The sequence below is a fragment of the Archocentrus centrarchus genome, chromosome 8 (genome assembly GCF_007364275.1).
Source record: "Archocentrus centrarchus isolate MPI-CPG fArcCen1 chromosome 8, fArcCen1, whole genome shotgun sequence".
Lineage (NCBI taxonomy): Eukaryota > Metazoa > Chordata > Actinopteri > Cichliformes > Cichlidae > Archocentrus > Archocentrus centrarchus.
In genome coordinates this window covers 17,594,723-17,622,073 of record NC_044353.1, presented here as the reverse complement: position 1 = coordinate 17,622,073, position 27,351 = coordinate 17,594,723, and the positions used below count along the sequence as shown (strand labels likewise).

The 27,351-nt window shown below is 42.6% G+C and overlaps 1 pseudogene; it reads left to right on the top strand.

The window, feature by feature from the left end:
• Nucleotides 1–231: 231 nt before the first annotated feature.
• LOC115785298 (trinucleotide repeat-containing gene 6C protein-like) overlaps nucleotides 232–27,351 on the top strand; it is a 42,071-nt pseudogene continuing 14,951 nt past the window's right edge.

The window sequence follows — 27,351 nt, the reverse complement described above, 5'->3', positions numbered from 1 at the left end:
GTTACTGAGTATGTTACTAGTCCAACTATCATCTCGTGTGTTACAAATGCAGTTACTGACACACTGATTTTAGTTTGGCGGGTAAAAATTGAACCATGCAGCTAAAAACAAAATTTCAAGAAATCACTTTCATCCGTTTTCACCTGCTGGGGCAAAGTGCTCCTCTTTGACTGGTACTTGCGGTAAAACCTTGTCCATCTCTTTCTCTTTTTATTTAAGCTGTGAAAAGAAGCAAAAATACGAGAAGAGAACCATTTGATGGAAGATAAGAAAAAGAAAAAACAAGACGAGAAGAAAAAGAAAGAGGTTGCTCAGAAAAAGGTGAGCTTGCAGAGTGCCCTTACTGTAGCTTTTGAAACCCACATGCTTTTATCATTTTGCTGTAATTGTTCCTTCCTGTTCTGTATCATATCCAACATGATAAGATACTATAAGCCCAAGCTAAGTGCGTCAGTTATTACCAGCCAGCTCTGGGTTTTGGGTAGGGATTAGCTGATTTTTAATATTGTGTTATTTTTAACCAGCTTCTGATCAAATGAATTGGCTACCTTTGGCTTTAATGCAGCTTCTTTGTCTGTAGCCACCATTATGTGAGCTCGAGCAACATTTGGCCCACAGAGCTGTTTGGTTACACAGAAAATAATTTTATTAGTTCTAATTATAATTTTAGGACAAGTTTCTGACATTTTATAGACTAAAGGAATTGGAAATGTTTAGCAGATTATTCCATAATAATTGTAGTGTAGTGCAATGCCAGGCATAGCTGCAAACTATGAACAAGTGTTTTTGGTGTATAATTTTCCTGTGTGAGCACATTTAAATTGTCATCTTCCTGAACCTCACTATGCACTCTCCCACCTTTAGTCCTCTACACTTTTTTCTTTGTCTGCTTTTAGTGATAGCTTAACAGGTTAGCCAGCTATTTCACTTGCCATGTACCCTTAATCTATTTTTGCCATTTCTGGTGAACGTGTAGTGTTTCCACAGGGTTCCTCATTAAATTAATAATTAATACTGTTAATACAATATGACATTAAATAACACAGCTGCTTCTTCAGCAAGTTCCTCATCCCTCAGACAGACTCAACTCCACCATCTTACAATGTAGCGAGCGACAGCAGTTGCTGTTCTGCTGTATAGACTCTGTGAGCTCAGCATAGCTTCACACGGACCAGCACTGTACATGCTGCAGGTTCTGGTTAGACTCACCTTCCAGCTTCCAGATTAGTCCAACACAGTGGAGCTGGAGTCTGTGTGACTGTGAGATCAGACTGCAGAATGATATCGAGCACAGAAACAAGGGCAAACCGAGTCTTGTTGTGACCCAGTAATCATTTTAGTGTTTTAAATCCAAGAGCAGTACCTGCACCTTTAGCCTTCCCCAGGCTTCATTGCTGTTGTGCAGCTCATGAGCCAACATATTAAAATGTATTTAATGCAAAACTGTACAGTTTGTGTTACCTTGCATGGAATGCATTAAATGATGCTTATTTTGTCATTTTTAAGAGCTATCTGTTGTTAACTTGTGTTTTCTCTCTATTTTTTTCAGGCCACAGAACAGATAACCAAAGGTGAGTTCTGGCTGCTTGTATTTTGTATCACTGATGTAGAACAGATAATTCAAAGAAATATATATTTTTTTCTTTATTAAAGAATGAATGGATAAAGCTTCTGCTGTGCATGCTTTAACACAAGAGTTGTCTATGCAGGCTTTTGCTCTGACTCTGTGATATCTTGTGACAGGAAGGACACTGACTGTGTGAGGGTGTTAAATTCTCTGTCCTCCAATTTAGACGGTTAACCACACAGCATATGCAGTTCTGCTTTCTTGCCACTAGGCGTCAGTTTGTTCACTGCTGTGCTGTTTGATTAGCTTTTGTTGAAGATTTGAAAAGATATTGTAACTGAAAGCATTACTGACCGCCAGGTGTGCTGTACTACCTGAGCCAAAATGGAAGCCAGGTGCTTTTAAAAGTCTAATAAGTAGCATGGGGATGTTGCAGCTGCTCCCAGAGCCTCCCCATGGGCTCCTCAGGCTTACCTCAGAGGGTAGAAGTGAGGAGGAATATCAGAAGAAAAGAGAGCCAACAAACAAACCCGAGCAAGACATCAGAATAAAACTGACTAAGAATGTAGCTCTTGTAGTTAAGAGTGGGCTTAGCTTGCAGGTTTTAACTCCTGCTTTACAGCAACTACAGATCCACTCTTCACTGTCTCCCCAATCCAGTGGTTTTAACAACCAGAGGGAAGCAAGCAGGGAGTGATGGACAGTCAGTTAGCCTTGGAGCAGATCTCCATGTCGGTATGAGCAAGCAGATGGGAGAGGGACTTAATGTCTCATAAGGGATAGGCAGGGTGAAATCTGATTAGAACTGCTGTTGGATGTTGGCAGCATGGCCTGAAGGATAGAAAGAGAATATATGCCCATTTACTAGTGAGTGTCTCTTATTTTTCTGTGGCTAAAATTTTGTCAGTGTGGGTGGCTAAAAATGAGGAAGTTGGCTTAACTCTGACTCAGTACATACAACATGCAGTTTCTTCTGTGTAACATGCCCCCTCTCACCCATTACACATCTTAGTCATCTTAACCCCTTTGAAGAATGAGATCTGGTATAGCTGTGTTAGCATTCATTTTGGCTCTTATTTGCTTTGTGTTGCATTCACAAATTAACTGTTTATAAAAAATCTTTTTTTATTGTCACATTGGTCACATTTGTGTGTTGCACTGCACTCATGTTAATCATCTCCAAAGAACATCATACAGATCACAGATTGTCTTTACCTGACCAACTGGTTAAATTCAGTCAGAGATGAAAACAATGTTTTAAAGTCTAGAATATTTTTTTTAATTTTTAAAGTTTATTTTTAAATATTATTGTGGCAGTTAGCAAGGCAAGGTGTTATTGTCTAGTAATGACTGGAAAAGATCATGAAAAACAAGCAAACTGACTGAAAGACACTATGAATGTTAATTGACTAATCAACTAAAGGAGGCAGATAATGTCTGATACTAGTGTGAGGTACAGTGGGAGCTAATTAGGAGAGCAGGGCTAGTGTGGGGGCTGAATAAACAGGCATCCATACACAGGAGATTTCCAGGAAGACCCCAAGCACCATAGTAACACTACACCACCTCCTGTCTGGTCTAGCACAGAGGCCCGCCCTGGGACCAGAGGAGGAAGAAGCAGAAAAAGGTGGGCTGCAAGGAAAAGAGGTGGAAGAAATTGTTGTGGTTTTATTTGTGTGAAATGTAGGGAGGCGGCTGTGCAACACTGGTGCCTCTGGTTAATTTGAGAGAGGGCAGGAAAACAGTGTTTGAGAGCACACACAAACCAGCCAAGCTAAGTCAAACTGTGAGAATGCACACCAGTTTCCTGTTTGCCGGTACAGCTGAGGGGGCCTTTGTAGGATATTTCTACTGGCTCATTTCTGTGACACACACACACAGATATGCTCGCTCAGTCTCCTAATGTGACCTGCAAACACCAGCAGCATATGTATGCTGTGTATCTGTGCAAATGCACCTCTGCTTATATAGTTTTATATTGGAGATTCTACAGACTCCTTTGCCTCACCATCCCTGAAAGTGCTATGATGTTTATTAGCAATACGTATCACATTTACCTCCAGATACAATAATTTCACACTTGTTGGGTTCAGTTAAAAACTGTGGTGCGATTGCCTGTTTGGATATTTTGGAGCTGGAGTGAAAGCTGTCAGTTGACCTAAAGGACTAAGTGACTGGGATGAGACTGCACTGGAAAGGAGGTGGATTTGTCTGCTTGTAAGCAAATTATGTGGTTTGGAAACAAATGAACAAAACATGGGCCATAGCCACCAGTCAACCACAATATCAAAAACATCCACCCAATGTTGATCCCACCAGCTGTGACCTACTGGGGCATGGACACGTCCTGATGCCAGACACAGGACTCCATCACAGGTCCCATTTGCAGAGGGTTATTTGAATCCTGGTGGTTGTAGGGTGGGGCCTCCATTGATGAGGCTTGTTCCAACACATCATTTGAATGCTCCTTTGGAATTTGTTCTTGGGAGTCTGGAGGCTGGAACAGCGCCTTGGAATCTTCATTGCGGTCCTTGAGCTTTGTATGATGTCATGGGGCACATTGTCCATTTAGGTGGCTGCTGCAGTTGGGGAGTACAGTTGCTAATAATGGTGTAATTGGCCCAGAGCATATTTAGCTGGGTTGTACATGTAACATAACTATCGTGAATTTTCAGAATGCCTCTGCTAATTATAAACTAGCAGAGGTGATTTTTATACAAAAAAAAATGTATACATGTCTGGCACAGTGTGTAAATTAGAATAAGTGACCAAGTGTGTTTACTATGTGTTTTGCAGTTTATTCAAAGCGATTGAAACTGGACCCTAGTTATCTGCAACCTGTAAACAGTAATATTGTTAAAATAGTTTTTGTGACTGTAGTTTGTGCATGTGTGGGCCAGATTTGTTGAGGGGTTTGCAGACCTGTGAACACTAACCATGTGACCTTAACTTGTGTGCCATTTTGGACGTGTGACAATCATGGTGATAGTGTAGGGTCAAGTGAATTAGCCCCAGTCATAAAAGCCTTGAGACCAGTCAGAAACCACCAGTCGAGAAGGACAAATGTGTTTTCCCTGACAGGTTAGCAAAAACCTCCTTGCAGTTGGTTTGGTCGCTAGCAGATTGCCACAGTCGATTGTAGTTTGCATGGAAGACATCGACTTGTCTCAAACATTTAGTAGCTACTTTTGAGTGGTGGTAAAACTGAAAAGTGCGACACAAACCAGAAACGGAGACCATTCACCTTCAAAGTAAAAGTGGCACCTCCATTTCAAGTTTGTGTCACAGTTTTTCAAGTTTTACCACCACTCAGCGAGTAGCTAGCAAGTCTTTGTCAGCAATCTGCTGGTGGCCAAAGCGACTGCAAGAAGCTTTTTGGTGCAGTACCTTGTTTCTAATCGATTTTGCCTAGCAACTGCCAGCAACCTCCAGGAATCAACCAGCAGCCTTTTGGGGATTGCACGTTTTCCTCACGACCATGTCCTTGCAGAAGTACAGCTGTACTTCTGCACCTAAAGGATAACGGTCACTCTTTCAAGGATGCCAATGTTCACATTTTGGACTAAGAAGACAGATGGTTTGAAAGAGTAAAAGAGGCCATCTATGTCAACTGTGAGCAACCATCACTGAACACAGGTGGTGGCTTATGACACCAGCTGTCAGCCACCTGCAGTGCAGTCTTGAGATCCTTTACCAGGCTCCTCAACCTCCGCTCACACTTTACTTTGGGTGACCTCAATGGGTCCCATGATAGAGTGGGGCATGGTCTCACAGTGGTTTCACCCAGAACCCCTGGTGGTAATGACCCATGCCTTTTTTCACAGCTTATGTGGTGATTCACATGATTAATAGTGGGTCAACGACCACCTCTGAAGGGGACATCCCCACTAGGGTTTAAGTACCTGGGACTCTCCACCTTTCTGTTTTTAGAACTGAAAAAGCCTCTTGGATAAGAGGTGAAACATCTTTAAAAAATTTTTTTAAAATAAATCCAGTCACCTTTTTTTTTTTTTTTCTTTTTCCCTCAGGCTCTTGAGACTGCCATGACCTGAATGGCTGAGAATATGCACAGACACACCCTATAAAGATAATAATGGATAGATGAGTGTAATAGTAATAAGCATCTGCGTGATCATAGCTATTCTCCATGACAGCACCGGCCATCTGCCATCAACAAGCTACTCTAGAGTTCATTTCTAAGGGTTAATGATCTATTGTGTGTCTCTCCATGCCGTGCATTCTTATCCCCATCAGAGACGAGGGGGACAACATACGTACACATCAAGGCGCGCATTTACATAGTGCAATAAAAGATAACATTATTACAAAGTAGTGTCGCGGCAGTAATTTCATAACAGATTAATTTGCCGTTTCACATTCGCTTAATTACGCCCAGCACTTTGTGCTAGAGAGCCATAAATTGTGGTGCGATCAGGGGGGGAATTTATACCACTGTGCCTGTTGTCGATGTCGTCACCGCCTCTTCTGCATGTCTTATCCCGAGGAGCAAAGCTTAAATGGATGCAGCAGTGGTTATATGCTGTATTTTAAAGAGCAACACAAGTAACAGCTGTATTCATCTGCCTTTACATTGTAAATTGTGAATATGAGACTGTTGTTGGTGCGTATTGTCTCTTGAACCATATATTTATTACCACTGACAAATGGACTTGATTCTGACATCACTGTACAATTTAATTAGCACCACACAGATGAGAGAGAGAGAGAGAGCGTCTTTTTTACGAAAGGCTCAGGTGTCTTTTGAATGATGGCTGTTGTATTTCCTTCTTTTCTCGAAACACTGAGTTTTAGCAGGTGAAGAAGTGAATGTTGAATTGAAGGCTGTGAATTTCTGGAGCTGGCTGGCTGAAGGGAAACTTTATTGGAGAAGTTGCAAAGGTCAACTCTGTGCTGATACAAAAATGTCTAAAATGTATTTGACAAATTAAACGTTTTCAGCTCTTGAACGAAGCAAAAAGGAGATACTTGTAACATAAAATGCAAAGTGGCATTTCTATGTTGCAGTTTCAGTTTGACACAGGGGCCGCCCAGGTCAGGAGGACAGGATGTTCCCCTGTCTTTCACACTTGAATTCATCTAAATCACAACATACTGGAATCTGGGCTGCCTACAGCTGTTGGCACAAAAGCTGTTTATCTTTTGAGAGCTCACAGAGTAGACAACCCTCCACACACACACACACACACACACACACACACACACACACACACACACACACACACACACACACACACACACCCCAATCCCTTCCTCAACCTGTGGAGCTTCTGCAGGTGGAGAGTAGGTTTGGCCAGAAACAGTTAAGAGCTGAAAGTGAATGTCGACGCTGAGATTAGGTGTGTGATAATGTCGCACCATTCAGATCTGTAGCTACCATTTGATTAACGCTCTGACCCACATAGCCTTGAGTTCTCTACACTGTGCTGTCAGACATTAAGTGATTTTTTATTCATTTTATTTTTTTCTTTTTTGTACAGCATTTTTGTCCGTGTGGAATGTGATACAGAGACGGCTTCCCCTCTTAACTACCATGTCACATTTATTCACTTCTAATTAAACCTTTTAATCTTCTCTTGTGAGGCTCGCTGCTCACATTTTAAAGCCCACAGGAGGAATGAGATGGAGACCCTCAAAGACATGACGCCGTTCCTCACTCATGATTTGTTGATGCGCTTTCTGCTACTTTTTTACTGGGTGTAATAAGAATGCAGCAGTATGTGTGTTTTCTTTTATTTTGGTTCATTAAAATGATGTGCTGTGACAGTTTGGCTGCAAAGGAAGCTATACAGTACACTTAGACTATACAGTGTTGTGGCATGCATCCTACAGGATTTCACTTATACTCAGGAAAGACCTGCCTGTTAGATTTAAGGCATGGAACATACTGGACAATGAGCAACTGCAATCCTGTTTACAGCGGCGAAGATTTTCTTTAGCTAGTTTATAAAGCTGCATTCATGCCTTAACTTGGGGGATTAAAGGCTCAGCTATAGAAAGCTTGTAATCACACACAAAATGATCTGTTGTGTGCATTTCTGTATGTACTCTGCCCAAGAGCAAGGCCACACACTTTAGTGAAGGAAGAATCTATTATTAAATATCTAGGTAAAAGTATGCTAATATTAGTATAAATATGTAAATATTGTACATGTTGTACAACATTGTTTACATATTGCTTATATTTAAATGTGAAGAATTCCATTTGAAGGCATTTATGCATTTGTCATCTGTCATAAATTGATGCAATTGCTTTAAAACTGGTCTATATTGTGCACCGTAATTTGTGCTGAGTACTTGTATTGGCCAGTCTTCCTTTAAAAGCACAAGGTTCTTCTGCACGTTGATGTCTGTGCACCTGCACACAAGTATCCTTTGTCTTCAAGGTCACGTGCACTTTTTTTTCCCCCCTTCCTTCCTCTTAGAAAGACTGTCAGTGCTTTTCACTCTCCTTCTTCCAACTATTTAATATCTCCCCATTCCCCACCCCCCCAACCTTTAGGTCTTAAACAGCCAGGCAAGCATACTATCATTGTTTCTGAGTAAATTAAGACCCCCTTTAAAGTGGAAAATGGGTTGTCTTCCTCTGCATGAAGCACACACAGCCCCAAGGCCAAGGTTTGATGTGCATCTTTGATGAAGTGGGAATTCTCCTGTGCAGTCGCACAGCTGAGGACTGTGTTACTGCAAACAGGCTGTCAGCAGGAGTGAGTTTGATCTCTTTTTACCCCATTTCACTTGTTCTGCAAAGGTACTGCCTTGTGAAATACAGGCTCTGTACGCCACACCTGCCCAAAACATTTATTAAGCCGCCTACCTTGATCAGTCTCTGAATTTTACTGCCAGTATAATTGGAATTAAAAGGATATGTTTGCTTTAAATCATCAGTTTATCAGTGCAGCTGAATTTGAAGGACTTGTCGCTCACGTGAACTGAAGGAACGAAAGCTGCGTCGGCAAGTAGTGTTCCAATTATAAGCGGATTTGGACCCAAGCTGGTTTCGGGCAGTGAGACATGAGCTAACACAGGAGCGCACAAGGGGGTGGAGACTTTCTTACACACTGCTCTCTTCATCACTTACCCTTGCTCCCTGCCTCCTTCCCTTCCTCCTGTACGTCGATTCTCTCCTTCGCTCTCTCTCCCCCTCCCCTCCTTGTTTCTTTCCTCTGATTGGCTGACAGAGAAGCCAGCTCTCTTCCCCCTTCCCCCCTCCAGCTTCCAGAAGAATCTACGTCACATCATGGAGTCCCAACTGTATAAAGCTCGCCTCCATAACTATGATTGTACATCGTGGCACAACCTACAAAGTCTTCTATTTTTAAGAGGAAATCACCTCTTAAACTCGGCGGGTAGAATTGGGTGGGAATTATCATGTCCATCTGCCGCCTTTAATACAGTAATAATGACAAGAGGATAATGGTAGATCACTGGGAATGAAGGAGAAAGGGAGAGGGGAGCGCAGGAAGGTGGGGAGGGATAAAGAATGGAGAGGAAATGGAGCAGATGTAGAGAAATCTGATGAGAGGCGAGCTCCAGCACTAGAGACCCACCCCCCACCCCCACCCTGCGCGCCACATTGCTGAGCTGCAGGGAGAGGGAGACACACAGACAGATTTGGGTGAAACAGGATCACACTATGCCGTACTGTGGGCTAGACTGGCATAGGAACCCCCACACCCCCTCCACAACCATACACATAAGCACACAGTCATGACACAGACATACACAGAACAATGTTGTAAAGAAGGTTTCATTTGTGACATTTGAGCGAACATGTCTGTGGGTATTTACAAGGCTGTGTGTATTACCACGACGCCCTCTCCCCTCTGTGTGGGCCTCAGCATTACATAACTCTTTGTTTTTGTGTGTGATCCCAGACTGGCCGCATGTGCGCATGTTATTCACTGCTGCCCTGCACACCACTCAGGATTTTGGCCAATCGCGAAGCTCTGCTCTTTATAACACATTTAGGTCGCAGCACAAAGATTTTCTTTTTCTTTTTGGTTGGTGGTTTTTACAAGACCCCCTTCCCCCACAGCAAGAGCTCAAAATACCATTGTGGCTTAGTGCGCATTATGTCCAATCAGCTGGTGTTTGGATCTACTCTTTTACAGTATGTGTAGCTCTTAAGCAATTTTTTTGCATCCTGATTGCATTCTAGTTTCCCCGCTTATTTTATTATGTAATAAAATGTGCTGAGGAGCTTATCCAGTGTGCTTTGTGTCTCATGCATCTCATTCTGGGGCAGCTCCGTGACCCCGAGCTGACCCAATATATTTGGTTTTAGTGGTGGCTCTCAGTCGCCTATTTACAAATTTAGCAACTGTAAATTAGCATCCCAGGGAGGGGCTTGGACTTCACAGTTCTGATATTTGACAAGTGGATCTTGTTATTTAAAGTAGCTATAATCAAGTGTTGTTATACCAACAAATCATATTTCAGTGTATATATTTCAGAGAGGTGTGATATGTAGTGATGAAGAAATAAGGGAGGCACCACCTGAGTCTGCAACTCTACTTTGATTAGCAAAGCTAAACAATAAGAACGGACCCATTAATAAACTGTCCACCTTTACTGTTTTTCAGTCTTACCCCAGTACCAGCCTTCCCAGCTGAAAAATGAAGCCATTGTGGAAGTACCAAAACCTGTAGTTATTCCATGTCCAATTGAGGCTGCCTCTAAAATCTAAATAGACTCCAGTGCAAAAATGCCCAAATCAGCAATGAAATGAACTTGTTTACACACTGTGGCAAAAGACAGTTTTGGACACTATAGCTAATTTCTCCCTTTATAACAACTATAAGAGGAATAATAAATATTTTAACTCACAGTTTAAAGATGGGACTGTGTGGCCCCTCTTGACAGGTGTGATGACATCTGCAGCTGTACTTGATTGTTGTCTGAGAGGCTTCCCCAGTATTTCAAGTCACTTATTGACTATGTTTGTACTGCTGGTGCCTTTTGCAGCATTATAATCGAATTATGTGACTGGTAACATGACCCTCTGTAAGGTGCAGCACGTCCAATGAGTTTGTGCTCCAGTTTTCTGGTATTTTGTTAGTCTGACACTAATTGGCAAATATCTGTTTATGTGCAATGCACCCATTTAGTCTATGGATGAAGATTGCTAGTGTTGGCTGATAATTTGGTTCTTCACCCTCCTGGCTCCAGAAAATCAAGATTGTGGCAGAGTTAAGCTAAGCTGGAGGCTTCAAAATGCATTTGCAAACCAGTAGGTGACATCAGAGTCTTTGCATCTGTTTTGTTTTGTTTTATACATACAAAGCCTCCAGTGCACACTGCCCTGATGGCACCAAATAACAGCTGGCAAAAAGATGGTAGATATGATGATGCAGTGGAAGAGAGTGAATATTTGAGTTTAATTTGCTGTCAATTTTGCAATTTGCTTTTTTAAGACAATGGTTTAAAAGTGATTATATGGCAATGTTTTGTTCACAACTTCTAATGCCCCTTAATTTAAAAGAAAAAATGTTATTTTAGGTTTCAAAATGATGTGTCGTTCTGAGGCTTGGCTGCTTGTGTGAAATCCTGCAGGGCTTAGACAATGAGAAATGGCTGGTCAGAGCAGAGAGAGACTCGCACTCTGTTGCTAAGGGTAACTAAAGCTAGTTGGATAAGAGCACTTGGCTTCAGCAGCCGTGCGAGCAGTTAATAACTAACAGCTTTTGTAGAGCGCTGAGAGGTGATCATTTCAGGGGCCATAACCTGCCACAAACCATGAACAGCTTATGTTGATAGTGCTGAGCGCTCTTTACAGCACTGTCCTGATGGAGACAATAGCCCACAATAATGTAGCAGGCAGGTCTAAGTCCATTATCTGATACTTGACCTCTTTGTCACAAATAATCTGCGAACCAGCACCACAACAGGCTGAGAGAGAGTTGGGTGTCTTGGCCATCCCTAAAGGCATAGTTCTCTCTTTTTTTTTTTTTTTTTTTCCCTTTCTTTTATAGTGCCACCCTGAGGTTATTACAGTCCTGTGGTTCTCCAAAGAGTAGCCAACTGTTTGGACTGACCACTGCCTTGAATAAATCTTGTGCATTTATAGATTTCTCCTCCTTTGCCTTTCTGAATTTAACATCATGGAAATTTTCCAAAAGTGTCCACAGCTTTGAAAAGAGTCAGTGAAGGAAATGCTTAACCACAGCAGCTTTGCAGAAAACATTTAAACTGTACTAGCAACTGTAATTTATGGAGGAAGAGGGCAGCTTCTTTTTAGTTGTCTGTAAATGTTTTACTTTTTAAAATGTCATGTCATAAATTAAATAAAACAGTCTTCAGTGAGTGATTTTATTTATTTATTTGGCAAGTGAGCCAGTCCATTTGCAACTAATCATGCAGTAATTCTTTGGTACTAGTGTGTGCTCAACAGCTCTGCTTTACCCCCCCCTCATCCCTGCATTTCTGCTTTCTTGTTGTTACCTGTCCCCTCCTACTTTTGCAGTGCCAGACTCCACCAAGCTCAACCCCAGCCCTCCTCTTCCCCCCGTCAACCCCAGTGCCATCCCATCTGTACCCCCAAGCAGTGGAAATGGCAAGCGCGTCCCCTCCGGAGGTCAACCGCAGACAGCACAGCAGTCCCAGACTCCGCTCCAGCAGCGCTACCCGCCCAGAGAGGTGCCCCCACGCTTTCGTCAGCAGGAGCACAAGCAGCTGTTAAAGCGGGGCCAGCCTCTTCCCTTGGGGACCCTGCATCTCATCACCACGGGACGTCCTGCCACTAGTGAACCTGCAGCAGCAACAGTAGCCATACCCTCCTCTCTCTCCTGCTCCTCTTCCACCAGCTTGCCCACAGGTCTGTTGGCAAGTCACTTTCCTTGTGCAAGTTCCAAAGAAGTGCACGTGGTCTTTCCTACAAAATCTTGTGATTTATATAAATGCAGTTAAAGTTGCTCTGAATTACTTATTTAACTGACAGAAAATGGATACAGGACTTTACTGATAATGGGGAGTGGAGTTCAGTTGAGTTAGATTATACTTAAAAGTACATGCCAGTGCTTTAGTATTATTTGGCCTGTTTGTGCTCTAGGCCATGACATAAAAATGATAGTGCTTTTATAAGGTGCATAAATGCAAAATACTTCATTTTGCAACCTGATGGCATCATATGTTATGCATAATTAAAGTTTTGTGGATATAAATTAAATGTCATGAAATTTAAAAAAAACGGACGCTTTTACACGGTGTTATAAGTGCCCGAATGCTAAAAACGGACCATTTTAGCCTGTTGCTAGGTGGTTGCTAGACAACATGACATCATAATATCTGATATAGATAAGAACCTTCAGGGACCTAAGTTGTACCTGTGTGCCAAGTTTGAAGGAGTTGAAACAAACAGATTTTGTGTATTACAGTAAGATGCTACACATTTTAATCAGCCTTTCACATGCAGCTTTCTTGCTCATACTTTCTACACTGTCAGCTCCAGTAAAGTTTATTCAAACAAGACAAAACAAAATAATGTTGACATTACTTAATACAATTAGTGCAGATGCACATTGCTGCAAGATGAAAACCTTTGGTCTGTTCTGGAGCTAATTTTAGTTTATCCCATCAGTCACTGTCAAGTCTGCAGTTTTGGTTGCAGCATGTTTAATACTTCAATAATATTAAATGGGGCTGGCTACAGCTTCTTAAAGATCTGTAGTTCATAAGTTACAACATGCCAGAACAACAACAATCCAAGTTTCTGTTCTTCTAACATCTCCACTAATAGCTGTTTGCCAGCACTCTTTGAGATAAGTTAATCTTGAAAAGCAATGGCTGCATCCACTCCTGTTTTTTGTATGGCACTGTGCTTGTAATGAACGGTGTACCTGCAAGGCAGTGCAAAAGCACAGGTGCTGCTGTCTGTTGTTTATTTTCATTCAGTCTGTCTGGGAATTAGGGATGGGGATGGAGGAATACTGGGGTAAAGGATGGCGAGTAAACACAGCTGGCTATCTTTGTGTGTACTTTCCTTCCTGTGGCTTTACGTGTGGCAATAAATCAGGCTCTTATGTGTTTTTAAGTGGCAGCAGGGAACAGTTATTTCCTAAAGAGGTATTACCTGCTCTTTGGTGACACTTTGGGGCACTGGGCACTTCTCAGTGTCTGAGAAGGAACACAAACTTTACCATAAGCTTGTGTCATCTGATGTTTGAATGCAGCTTTATCTCCATGGTGATGAGATGTTTATCCCGTCCATGTCTCTTTCTCCTTTCCCACCTCCTCCTCCTCCTCATCTTCCTACTCTTTGTTGAGCTTCACTGACCAGCCCTTCAGTATTTCCTGCTTTTGTAGGCGGAGCGACACAGAGCTAGCTAGCGAGCTAGCTGGCTGCCTCAGTGGGACTGACCTGGCATAGACAGAAAGACTGAGTGAGAAGGAATAAAAGAAAGAAGGAGAGAGCTAGCATGGCAGACATCCAGTTCTGTGGGCTGAAGTGACTCATGGCTTACGGTAAAAGCTGCTGTTTCTCCCCGCCCCTCTCTGGCAGGCCGGTTCGGCTCTGCTTTTGCTCTCTCTGCGTCTTTGAACGGACTGCTTACATTATGACTGACAGACTGAAAGATGGGAGTCCAGTGTGGGTGGATTTCCTCCCATATACATTCTGAGCGCTAACACTAAAGGCAGCTGGGATGCACATTTTTGCACAAGCATGACTCTGTTGCATCTGAGTCTTCACATGTCTCTTCAGTTAGGTATCTGGTTTTTTTTGTTTTGTTTTTTTACTTTACAGCTGAGTCTCTGTTGTAGCACATGCACCCATTTTCACCTTGCCTGCTGAGAGAAGGGTTGTCCCCTTCTCTGCTTTCATGCCTTGGTGATGGCCAGCAGTAGAAACCTACTAGCTGCATTCATTGAGTTCCCTTTTGCTCCTCTGGTTTCTCATGTTTCCATCTCATTTCACCCTGTATTTCCTGCACACTTGAGCACTTTTGACAAAGAATAAAGGTGGGTCTGTGTGCAACCCCATGTATACATGTGAATGCATGTAAACAAACAATTGTGATTTACATGTCCTTGCTTAATTTGACCCCTACAGTATTACTCAGCCTCTAAACAACTGCTGTGTTTTAATAGTCAGTCTCAGGTCAAGAGTTAAGATTTTTTGCCACAAAGATTATTAGCCATTATTCAGATTAAACAGCTGTCCCTATCAGGGGTATATGATTATATTACATAGGGGATCTTAGCCTCTCTTTGATTTGTTTAGGTAACCATTATGACTGCATGGATGGAAGTGCTAAAAATTTATAGCTACCTCCTTTTGTATTTGTGGAACACCCTGTGGGAAAAGCCCATAAAATCACGATCAAGTGTTTTTTGGTTTGTTTGTTTTTTAATACCCACAGGCTGTATTAGAGACAAATGGCAAAACATCTTACTATAAATAGTCCTTATCAAGTGAAAGAACAGTGCAGCTAATGTGCTAATAGTTTGTCTGGTGGAGTAGAGACACAAAGAGAGAGTACATGTATGCTAGACTTGATGTGCTCTTTAAGTCTGCTGATGATGCTGTAATAGAGCCTTGGGAATCCCCTCAAAGAGGACTGGGACATCTTGTGATGTGATTAAACATCAGCTCTCTGTTAACCACAAGTGTTCAGCGTTCACTTTCACTGTTTTTCTTTTTTTTTCCCTCTTTTTTTCTTTTCTTTCCTATCTTGTCTTTCTTGCTCTGTGTCCCTGCTCCTCTGACTTTCTGCTGTGCCAGTTTGTGCCAGTTTCCTAAACCTCAGCTATGCCAAAGACTACACATACTCTCACATACTACTGCCTTAGAGCAGCCATGATTAGTCAGGCTTCACATACTATATTATATGTATGACTGTCAGTCTTCCCATTATTATCGCTCTCTCTCCCCGATGTTGTCTTTTGCTTTGTAACAATTCATATCCCGAGGCCCTTTCATGTAGAGAAGGCATGAGAGCAAGCTATTTTAAGACTGGCATGCTGAAGAAAGACCTTGACCTGGTTTATCCTTTAGAGAGTGAGGAGAAAGAGGATACTGACAGCTAAACATGATGGCCAGATGTCGTATTTGTGTACTTTTTAAAAAGGCACAGATTGTCCTTCTGTTCTTTCTCTCTTGAGATAATGTTGCGATTAACAGCAAAGCAGCTGCATAGAAAGCATCCATTAAATCAGAATTTATTTATTTTTTTTGCGTGTATATTTGCACAGCTCCTGACCCTGTGTCACCTTTGTCAGGGAATTCAGCAAACTATCTGTGCCACTTTGGCATTTTTCCAATATAGCAGTAACAAAACCTATTGAGGAGTGTTACGTTTGCCTTCAACAATGCTGCTGGTTATGCCTGTGATTGATGACAGCTGGCATTGTCTCCTGTTCGACTTTGTCTTGTCAGGATATCCGGGTCACCATTGTCATGCCATTGAACCCTTTCTCAACCCAACCTTTAAATCTGTAATGCTTAAACACACACAGAGTATCCTGAATGCAGCATACAGATGTACTAAAAACTTAGTGATTAAATGGCTCTATCTTGCAACTTGTTAAAGTATGGGTATTTAGAAGTGTTTGTAGCAGTACTTTTTTTATATACCATCCACTGGAATAGAAATGCTGTATTACAAAAAAATGCCAACCTTAGTAATAACTTGTTAAATGCTCCCATTCTCAGCATTTCAGTTTAACCATCATCACTAACTGATACTTAAATTTCTTAGATTGTTTCAGTTCCTCTAACAATTTGTGCAAAACTGCAAATGCATTTAGGCAACCCATTTAAATACCTTTTTTCATTTAAAAAAAAAAAGAGCCCAGAATGCTACAGTGTTAGATTTTCTGGCTCATATGGAAAAGAAAACTATCAAATCTGCTTGTGTGAGGCAATCTGAAAAGTGACTCAAAGGATTCATAGAGAAAATATGCCCCATTATGACTGTGATGAAATACTGGTTAAAGCTGCTTACTTGCTGCTGTTAATGTCAGTAAGTGGGCTGCAGCGTAATAAAAATCAGACTAGTTAATCCAACTTCCAAACATCAGAGAACACCACGTTGCTGTATTTTTCAGTCAGTCACATTCCCGTCTGTGTTTTTGTGTTGGTTTGTGCAGAAGTGGAACAGGAAATATCAGTGCTTGCAAAGAAAATTTAAGCAACCAGTTGTGTTGTTTGCAAAATTGAGACTTCAAAACAGTATACAAAACCTGTTTATCTTGCAGATGTGACCCTTGATTTTTGTGCTGCTCCTGTAATGTTTTGCACTGATTACGATGCCTCAAATCAAACAGAGAATGTGGCGTTTGAGATCATTGCATGCAGAGGTAGCAAATTCCTGGGAGGTGCACATTTGTGTGTTTATCAGAGAGCTCATTCATCTGGCTGGCAGCATGCATTGTCAGCTCTGTACCATCCAGTCTCTCTGCCCCTCAGGGACTTCATTAAGCCAGTATCAGTACAGCTGAGGCCCACACAGCCCTCTTAGATTATTTCCTCCTCCTATCTCTCAACATCCATCTTTGTCCTTCATTTTCTGTCTTCTCTTTCTTTATGTTTTTATTCGTCTGGATCCCTCCCTTGTTCTACCCTCATACTACCTACCACCATTAGTTTACCTTCAAAGTATACAGTTGTCCTAAAAGTATTTGGTCAGGTTAACTATCAGAAAATATCAATCAAGTTTATAGGATTATTTCACATAAGATAGAAATCTCATTTGAGCAAGCTAGTTGAGCTAATTGAGCATGCCCTTATTGCTGTGAGGAAAAAGAAAAGGCAAGTGAGCACAGAGAAAAGTCAAAGCATTGTTTGCACAAAGAAGGCGACTTCAGCAAGGAAACTCAGTCTTCCTTCGCTTGTAGTCGGGTGTGTTGTCCAAATGTTCAAAAGTGAAGGGTGGCGACAGAAGCCACACAGGCAGACCAGCACCAGATCAGACCACATCGTTTTACAATCAAGAAAAATGAGGATTCAGCAAAATGAGCCAAAGTGTGTAAACCACTTGCTGAAAGAGAATTTTAAAGCAAACGGTCCTCCTGGAGTTCTGACCTAAATCCCACAGGCCACCTAGCTTTCCAAGCTAAATGATCACAAACTTAAATATTTGAACACTGTGAATTTTGGTGATGCCAACTCTGGATGTCTAAATACTTTACCTTTATCTTTCTGTGGCATTTTATTGTATACAAAAAAAGTGTCCAAGTAGCTGTCAGGAAGCTGTGTGTTTTGTTTTTTTTCCTCTGCTTGCCCAGTGTGGATACATACATGCAGTAGATGCATCATCTGTACTGTGTGTAAGTTAACACACAAAGCGAGCGAGTGGCCATGACCTCACTATGCATTAAGACCTCACAGCCGAGAGGCACAGGGGGCTGAACCTCAGCCACAAAGGGACTCTGTTCTCTACTAAACATTGACTTATTGTGTTGTTGTGTGGGTGCTGGGATCATTTGTAAACAATAGCAGCCTTGATCTGGAGAGCTGCTGCTCCCTGCTCTTCCAATCCTCTTCCCTCTCTGCCTTCTGTCTCATGGGTATCTTCCTCTGTTGTCTCTATGTGTGCATGCTCTGACTCCCCTGTCTCTCCAGGACCACATTTGGAACCAGACTAATCGTGCAAAATGAGCAGATCCATCTAAGCTTGCTTTATTTCATGTGCCCAGAAAGCAGCTCCATGAAGTGACATTTTTCTCTCCACAAGCCTACTGTTGCTGTTTTTGATTACTGCATTTCCGACTAGCGGCCATAAATTTAGACAAAAATAAACATTTGTCATCTTGTGCATTCTCATCATGTGCCTGCTCATGCATAAACATGTGCATGTGTGTGAGAAAATTGCCATTCCAGCTCTGAAGGGTTTCTCTTGTTCTTTTGCTGCTGCTGCTGCTGCTATTCAAGAGGTTTTCTGTCGTGGGCGGCAGTACTAATTGCAGATGGAGCTAAATGTTTAGTGACAGTTTTGAAAGATTGAAAGATGTGAGGGCAGGGGTGGAAGAGAAGAGCCCCCCTTTTGTTTTGTTTTACATCATGCCTTGTGAATGAATAATAAGTCTCCCCCATTTCTCTCACTCTCTTCCCCTCCCCCCCAGTCGGCCGTGTCTCAGTGCTTTTCCAGCGAGGGAGAATATCCTCCATCAGGATAGGAATAGAGCATGATATAAATAAAGCCAGAGAGAGGCAATAGATAGAAGAGGAGAGACCCAGCCAGAGTAGGGTTAGTGGGAGGGGCTGAGCAAGAGGAGTGAGGAAGGAAGGGAGGGGGAGGAGAAGAAGGAGGGGGGGTGGGGTGGGGGGTTGTCTCATGCCGTGCAAGAGCTGTGCAACTTCTTGGCAGCATTTCAGATATGAGCCTCAGAAGCTTGGCGAGCCGAGCAGACATATTGAGGCAAGGATGGTCGCTGCGTTGCACAAAACCTAGCTCTTTACAGGATGGTTGGGAGGCACCTCTCCACAGGTATTTTATTACTGTGTTGCACTCTCTTCTACTTTCTTCTAGCTCTCTGTTTTTCTCTCATCCCTCTATGTTGCTTTGGCTGATTGTGTTTGCGCACTTTTAAATATTAAAGCGACAGCACGCTGTGGGCATGCAGTGTTGAGTTATGATGTTTTGTGTGTTATTGTGAGTGAGGCATGCCTGCTATTGAAGCAGCAATGATGGTTATACAGACAGGAGATCAGAGCCTTTTTGGCTCTAGTTCAGGACTGAGAAAATGGCGGTCCTGCACTTCTCAGTCGAGTGACGCTACAGAACGACGGTGCTGTGTGTCAGAAACGCGTTGCCCTCTTTTCTTCCCCCCCCTGCATCCTCTCTCCCTTGACTGTAGTTGCAGGCATTAAAGTAAGCTTGAAAACATCTTGGTACACACATCCTATCACTTACCTCCTGTTGTTGTGACATGGTCAGTGGATTTGCATACAAACTATGCATGCATGTGAGGGCGCATGTAAACAACAGTGGCTTCAGTTTGAGGTACAGCAGAAATGAGCCCGTGTGGTGGCGCAAGGTTGATTATTTGGAGGAGAGGAATTTACTGTTTCAGCACTAGAAATCCAGGCAGATCACCCAAATCATTCTACTGGGAATAAGATGAAGCATTTTTCCTTATAGTTGTACATGTAGATGCTTCCTGAGGTGTATGTTTCGTGTTAAGTAGAGGTTATAAGTAAAGGATGTTGTCATTGATTTCTGCAATGTGGTTCCCAAGAGTGAAATTCCTTCTTGAGGTGACTTTTTGGAATAGGGATGCTACAATCCAGCTTTTTCCTTTTCCTATTCTATATCATTACTATGGCTTTGGGTATTTGCCAAAACTGCGTACAAACCCTATAACAGTGTTAAGCTAATAGGCTGTATTCCTTACTCTGAGGAAGGTAATTATATAAGGTAACATCAGGCTCAGCTTAAATACTGTTTTATAAATTAAAGTGTACCAAACAAATACCTCCTAGGATTTAAATATATTAAATCAGTATCTATTAGTGAAATACATTAAGACAAAGATAAATAAAATACATATTAAATAAACTTACTTTATTTACCTTGTTTATTTGCACTAGGCTCATTTCAGCTTAGTGTGAGAGTCACGACTGTATGCTGTTGTCCTTTACAAACATGCTCACGTCTAATTCCCTGCTCACACTCAATGTATTTACACACTTATTATTACACAAGTTACACACTTGCTTTGCAGCTCAAAAGAGATGGGAGAATTGAAATAATTCAGCACCTTGTGTTACTGGAAGTGCAATGAAAGCTTTCCAACACACATTAAGCCAAACATGAGTGAGACGCTGACAGGGAAAGCATGTTCATCAGAGTTTTTCACTCATGTCAGCTTGGTTCACCACAGTTTGTGGTTAAGTCAAAACGCTCTTCCTTAATATATGTTAAATGCCTTCAAACTACTGACCCTTTGCTGTTTAGTAAGATAAAAATCTAAATAAACTTGTGTTTATATAGCACCTTTCGAGATAAACATGGCAAAGTGCTTCACAACAGAATGCTGAAAACATAAATAGAGAAAGTTTTCCAAAAGCAAGTTTAAATAGGTGAGTTTTTACGTGCTTTAATAAAGTGACCAGTGAGTCTACAGGTCTCAGACTCAGTGGGAGAGAGTTCCAGAGTCCAGGGGACACGATTGCAAAAGCTCTGTCACCTTTAGTTCTCCGCTTTGTGTGATGCACAGCCATCAGGCCCTGATCACATGACCTCAGGGACCTCCTGGGGATGTATGGTTGCAAAAGTTCACGGATGTACACCTGAGTTTGTCTATACAGAGCTCTGACAGTCAGAACCAGAATCTTAAAATGGACCCTGATGTTAATGGGGATGAATGTTTGCTTCCTCCATTCTGTGTTGCGCTGCGTTCCATTTAAAGAGGGAAGACAGAAATCCAAAGTTCCAAGTCGGACTTTCCACTTGGAAAGTTGGAGAACCCCCACCAACCCCGACTTGACACTCCAAGATGGTGGCAGTGCATGTCAACAGTAGTAAAACTGTGAAGCCTGTAATCTGTGCTATAATGGTATCTGTGACTCACTAAGAAAGTCACACACAGAGAACTAACCAGGATCTATCCTGAATGTGCTGCAGCAGTGTTTTTAAGCACAAAAAAACACAGGTATTGTGTTGGATTATATTGGTAGTGGTGGCTCTATCGTGCTAAGGAGCAAAATAAAGCCCGTTTCTCCTTGCTTTTACTGCTAGTGCTAGTGCCGTCACTCCCAGCTCTATCTTCAGAGGTGAGATGAGCACAGCATTAATTCTCCCACTAGCAACCAGTGCACTGCTGCTGATGCCTGGTGAAGTAAACAGAGAGCACCCAACAGTAAAGAATATCACATATCAGATCTATGCATCAATAGTTGGAAAGGTGCAATTTCTAGCTGTTATGACTTCTGTTTAGAGTGTGTGTTGTTTAGACAATTTCAGCAAAAATATTTCACATGTAACTGTTTTCAGTTTGATTCATTTTTAACCCTGTTTATCACAAATAAATTTTATTGTTGCTTGAGTTGGATATACATCCATGCTCTCTCGCTCTATAGATAGAGCTAGATAGAAATAAAAAAAGGCACCTCTCAAATTATTTAAGCCTGATATTTAACTGATTGAGATATATATATATATTAGGGGTGGGACTCGATTAAAAAAATTAATCGAATTAATTACAAGCTTTGTAATTAATTAATCGAAATTAATCGCATTTTAATCGCATTTCAATATTTAACATGATAAATATTACTTTAAGTTTAGTTGATGAATGAATCAATATACATAAGCTTAAACTTCAAGATTTTGTTTATTTTCCCACCAGTCTACTACACAGACCAACGAAGGGTGGAAGTGCTCCTGTGATAAGCAAACACCTGAAATTAAAGTTAAGCATCATAACTGGATAGTTTTATTCAACATTAATGTCTCACTTGTTATAATGGAAATTAATCATTCTCTCAGCTGTATTCCTTGATGCTGAAATGTGTTATGCTTGTTTTAACAGCTTATTTTGAATTAAAGACTTAAAATTAAACCACAAAAAGGAGAAAAAGTTCGTTCTCCGTTTAACCAGCTGCTTTTACGCACTCACGGTTGCTAGGCGACATGAGCTACGCAGAGGTGACGGCAGGCGACGCTTATATGAAGGCTAGACGCTCACTTCCGGCCTTTGTGGGCTGCGAAAGACGTGGGCCGGGTCCTTCGCAGGATGCAGCCCCTAATTTGGACATTGTGCGTCGATATAATCTGTATGCCTGAACTCGTGCACTGAGAAACGTTCCACGGTGCAAAGTGCGATTAAAATGCGTTAAAATTTTTAATGCGTTAATTTCCCTGTAATTAATTAATCGAAATTAACGCGTTAAAGTCCCAGCCCTAATATATATATATATATATATATATATATATATATATATATATATATATATATATATATATATATATATATATATATATATAATATGAGATTACAATCACAAAACCTTTTGTGTCTGGACCAGTCCACTTCCATTATTTCCCAAAAAAGTTGCTGATATTGATTGGTCAGACCACAGAACATTTCTCCACTTTTCCTCAGTCCAGCTTAAATGACCTGAGGCTTAGAGAATTTGGCTCAGGAGGTAGAGCAGGTCATCTACTAATTGGAAGGTTGGTGATTCTATTCCTGGCTGCGCCGGTCTGCATGCCGAAGTATCCTTGGGCAAGATATTGAACCCTCATTTGCTCCCAATGTATTCATCAGAGTGTGAATGTGTGTGCAAATGCTAGATAGAAAAAGCACTTAGATGTAGGGGAAAAAACTGCTTGTATGAATGTGTGTGAATGGCTGAATGCAGTTGTGTTGTATAAAACACTTTGAGTTCTCAACTAGAGTAGAAAAGCACTATATAAGAACTAGTCTATTCACCATTTGCCATAATTTTTTTTTTTTTTTTTTTTTTCTGAATGATTGAGTAGTTTTAACTTTTAGTTTTTATTTTAACGGTAATTTTTTCAGGCTTTTTAAAATGTGACAGATAAATGTTCACATTCTCAAGTCACTCAGTATTAAATCAGTATTTTTTTGTTTTTAATTTTCCAGCTTATTAGGATAAGCGGAAGAGAATTTTACCAGAGGTGGCTGGTGTTACTTCCTGTACTAATAAACATAAATTTATGTTGTTTTGCAGTTTTAGAAATGTTTTGTTTTGAGAATTGCACTAAAGTAAGTAAACATTTGAGGAAAAGAAAGAAAAGAAATAAAAATATAATCCAGTTGTGCAGCATATCGCTTAATGCCTAATATTTTTAGTGCAAATTTTTAAATAGTACTGAATGTCCTCTGTAGTTACATCATCTTATTTTAGTTACTTCCAGGATAGAATTTGTCCTGTTTCAATGCACAGCATATTTGAAAATGGGTGTTGCTTAAAAATGTGTAGTATTCAAAGTACATTTTAAAAAATTTACTCATAAGTTAAAGCCCTCTCTGCTGTCATATTAGTCATATTACTTATTTTCTTTAATGTGCATGGCATGTATTTTAATTAATAAAGGACAGTGAAGACACCTTCCATGTTGCCATGGTATTTCAATCTTAAGCAGATGTGGGCGTGATGATGTATGCAACTTAGTCTCTGTGCTCTCATCATATTGCTCATGCTTATTTTTTGTTTGTTTGTTTTCCTTTCTCTTCACACAGAACTGCCCCCACAGAGTGGCCAGGGAGCCCAGTATGATAATCCCCTCTGGGGGCACCTGCCAGCCAACAGGATTGCCACGAGTGCTGCATCTTCCACCAATCTCAGTGGCTGGGATCAACTAATTATCGACCAGAAGGATACAGAGGCTTGGCCTTCTATTACACTCAGCCAGAGCCAGGCCCCTCCAGGAGGATGCCCTTTGGACAGTGACTCTGGTCACCTGGCCAGCAGCAGCAGAAGCAGTAGTACTAGCAGTAGTTGTAGTACAGTGAGTATGGCCACGGGAGCAAATAGCCAGACAGGCCACTTCCCTGCCAACCACCTCAGCAGTGGGCCCAGCCCTGCCAATCATACTGGAACCAGCATGCTCTCTAGCCAGGTTGCAACCAATCGCAGCTGGGGCCCTGGGGCTACACCTTCCCATTGCCCCCCTCAGTCCTCAGTGGGGAGTGAAACAAAGAGTGACAGCCCAGGTGGAGGAGGCAGCAGTAGGGGCTGGGGTCCTTCATCCTCCACCACCAACTTTAACTTGAACCTAAACCCTAATGCCAACCCGTCTGCCTGGCCAATGTTGGGGCATGACGAAAGCGGCACAGGGGGAGGCAGCTCAGGGGGAGCCAACACCATTTCACCTCCTCACTCTACACCCAACCTCTGTAACCCATCTGGCCCCCCACCAGCCAAGACCAGCACCTGTACCGGAGCCAACACTAACAGCAACTCCTCGGGGATTGGCAACGCCTGGGTTACCATGATGGCTTCTGATGCAGAGCCACACCCCTCCCCGTCCACGAATGTGTCTTTCAGTTCAGAACCTCAGAACCTTAAAACTGATGGACCAAATCACACTAATAAGCAGGAACCCCCCAGCCCCATCCGCAATTTGCCTGGCTGGGGAAGTGCACCTGTAGGCTTGGGTTCCATGAGCCAGGCACCAGCAGGAGGCTCACAGGTCAATGGAGAAGATGGTAATTCAGTATGGGGTAACAGTGGCAATTCAAAGGCAACTTCATCTAAGGAGGCACCTGGCTGGGGCCATGAAGCAGATGGACCAGGGAACTCTGGAGGCTGGGGTGAACATCCTGAAGAGGCCCAGGGAGGATGGGATACGCCCAGCTCTCCTGCACAGGATTCACAGTCCATTTCTTGGAGCAGAGCTGTGAGCACAGCTGGGGCTAGCGAAGGGAGCAGTGACAGCATGGAAGGACATCCCCAGCAAAAAGACCGGGTAGCCAGAGAAAAATCAGCTCCTTTGATACCTGCCCAGGATCTGGACCCCAGGGTGCTGTGCAACAGTGGCTGGGGACAGACCCCCGTTCGCCAGCACACCTCCTGGGACATGGACGATACCAAACATAAGAATGATGTAGGCACTGGATCATGGGGCTCTGGCTCAACCACTCCAATCGATGCCCAGGGTCCCTCCAACACTAACACAGGCCCTAGCCAGATGACTGACTCTGGGAGCAAAAATGATGCACCTGGTTCTCAGGGCGCTTCTGGTTGGGGTGGAAGCATAGCAGCTGCCAACCAGCCAAGCTCTGGTTGGGGAGAGCCACCCAACAACATTAAGCCCCCAGGTGGCCCTGGTGGCTGGGGAAACCCGCCACCAGGAGGTCCAAGCACCAGTATACCCAAAAATGGTGGTCAGTCCTGGGGAGAGAAGCAAAGTGGCTGGGAAGATTCTCACATCAAGTCAGCATCCCAGAACTGGGGAGAGCAACCCAAAGTGTCCCACAGTTGGGCTAACAGTGGAGTGAGCAATAACACGGGTGACTGGGGGGACCCAGAAGAGAGTAAAAAGAGTCCCACTAACACTTGCTGGGAGGGAGAACCACGAGGTTGGGGAATGTCTACTTCAGGACCTGGAGGTAATGGTGGCTGGGGAGAGTCACTTCCTCAACGTCCTGGTGGCCCTTCTCAAAGCTGGGGGGGCAAGCCTCAAGATGGGCTTAGTGGTAACAATGGATGAGGGGGCGTGGGTTCTTGGGGAGGCTCAGGCTCAGTGAAACAAGGTGCAAGTTGGGGTGGAAGTAAGCAGGAGTCTTCAACTGAGCCTACAGGCTGGGAAGAGCCTTCCCCTCCTTCCATCCGACGTAAGATGGAGATAGATGATGGGACCTCTGCTTGGGGCGACCCTGGTACCTACAACAAGGCAGTCAATCTGTGGGACAGGAACAATTCAGGATCGTCCCAGGCTAAAGTTACTACTGGAGGCAATAACCCCCCTGGCCCCAACAACAACCACCCCCACCCTCTCAATCACACTTACCACGGGCCGCCTGCACCTTTACAGAACCACAGCCAAAACACCCAGAACTCAGCCCCCACCAGTGGGCCTTTAGATCCTACTGTGCAACACCAGCCTGGAGCGTCTCACAATAGAGGTCCCCTGGTGGCTCAAGGTAAGATGATATAAACTATATATTCAGTTTGTTTGTTTTGCTGCAGATTGTAATCATCTCATATAGCCAGCTTGGTCAGAATTATAAGCTTATGAATGCTGACAATGTCGAGTTATATATTGTCAGCATTCAGCTTTTAATTATTTGATTGCAGTGCATCAGATGTAGCTAAAGGTAAACTATAATGCCCACCTGGGTTTCCTTGTTTCTCTTTCCTTGTTCAGAGTAAAGGTGTTAAAAAGCTGGTTTGGTGGTTGGCTCTGTGCACTATTAAGCTCCAAGCTGTTGATCCACTTAAGGGCAAAATCTTAACCTAGTTAACTCCCTTGGGATTTACCTCTAATCAACTATCTAAATCAGGTAGGCAGTGCCAGTCCTGTCCCTCAGCGAGGCCCTCACGTTTCACAACACCCAGGCATGACTGCGGGTAACCCTGGTAACCTCACATGGCAGAGGAAGCACAAGAATGCTGTTTACAAAGGGCCTTGTAAAAATATTGATTCACCACAAACTGTTTGAGACGGATAGGAAGTGTGTGATTATATAGGAGCCACCATCTGTCGGTAGTTGAAGGGAGGAGGTGGAGCAAGATCCTGGACATTGGTGGGGGCAGACGCCCCCTGCTGGCCCTCATTTGACTCTTTATGTTGATACCATGTTGATAGCAGACTGTTGACTGGTTTTTACCTCACTCTGTACCAAATAGCTAGGGTGTTAGTCACTTAAATAGGATAGAAACAAAGTTTTTGAACCATTATGTCTTGTTTGGATTAGTGCAGCTCTTACCCAGTGACCTGGTGAAGGTTGAATGTTAACTGTAATTTTGAAGCAGCCTTTAGGACTTGACCTTTCCCTGGAGAGAGATCTAAACTGAGCCTGGCGCTGCTGCAGGCCTAGAGACAGCACTATGTCTTTCTTGCCAAAAGGGACGCGACTGTGCCAAATCTTAAATGGGCATCTCCTCTCTCCATCAATCTTCCTGCTAAGCCAAACCCAGGTTTCTGCCTCTCTGCATGGCTGGCATTTCACACTCCAAAACAGAAGGATAATCAGTTTAATGGTGTTAACCAGCGACTCGGTTATATTTAAGGCTCAGTTTATTAGGGAACAAACAATTAAAAAAATAAGTATTTAAATGTATTTGAACATTGATACGGACCAGACACAGTCAAACATGCTTGTTAGATTTCTGTCCCCCTTTCTCTGTGTTA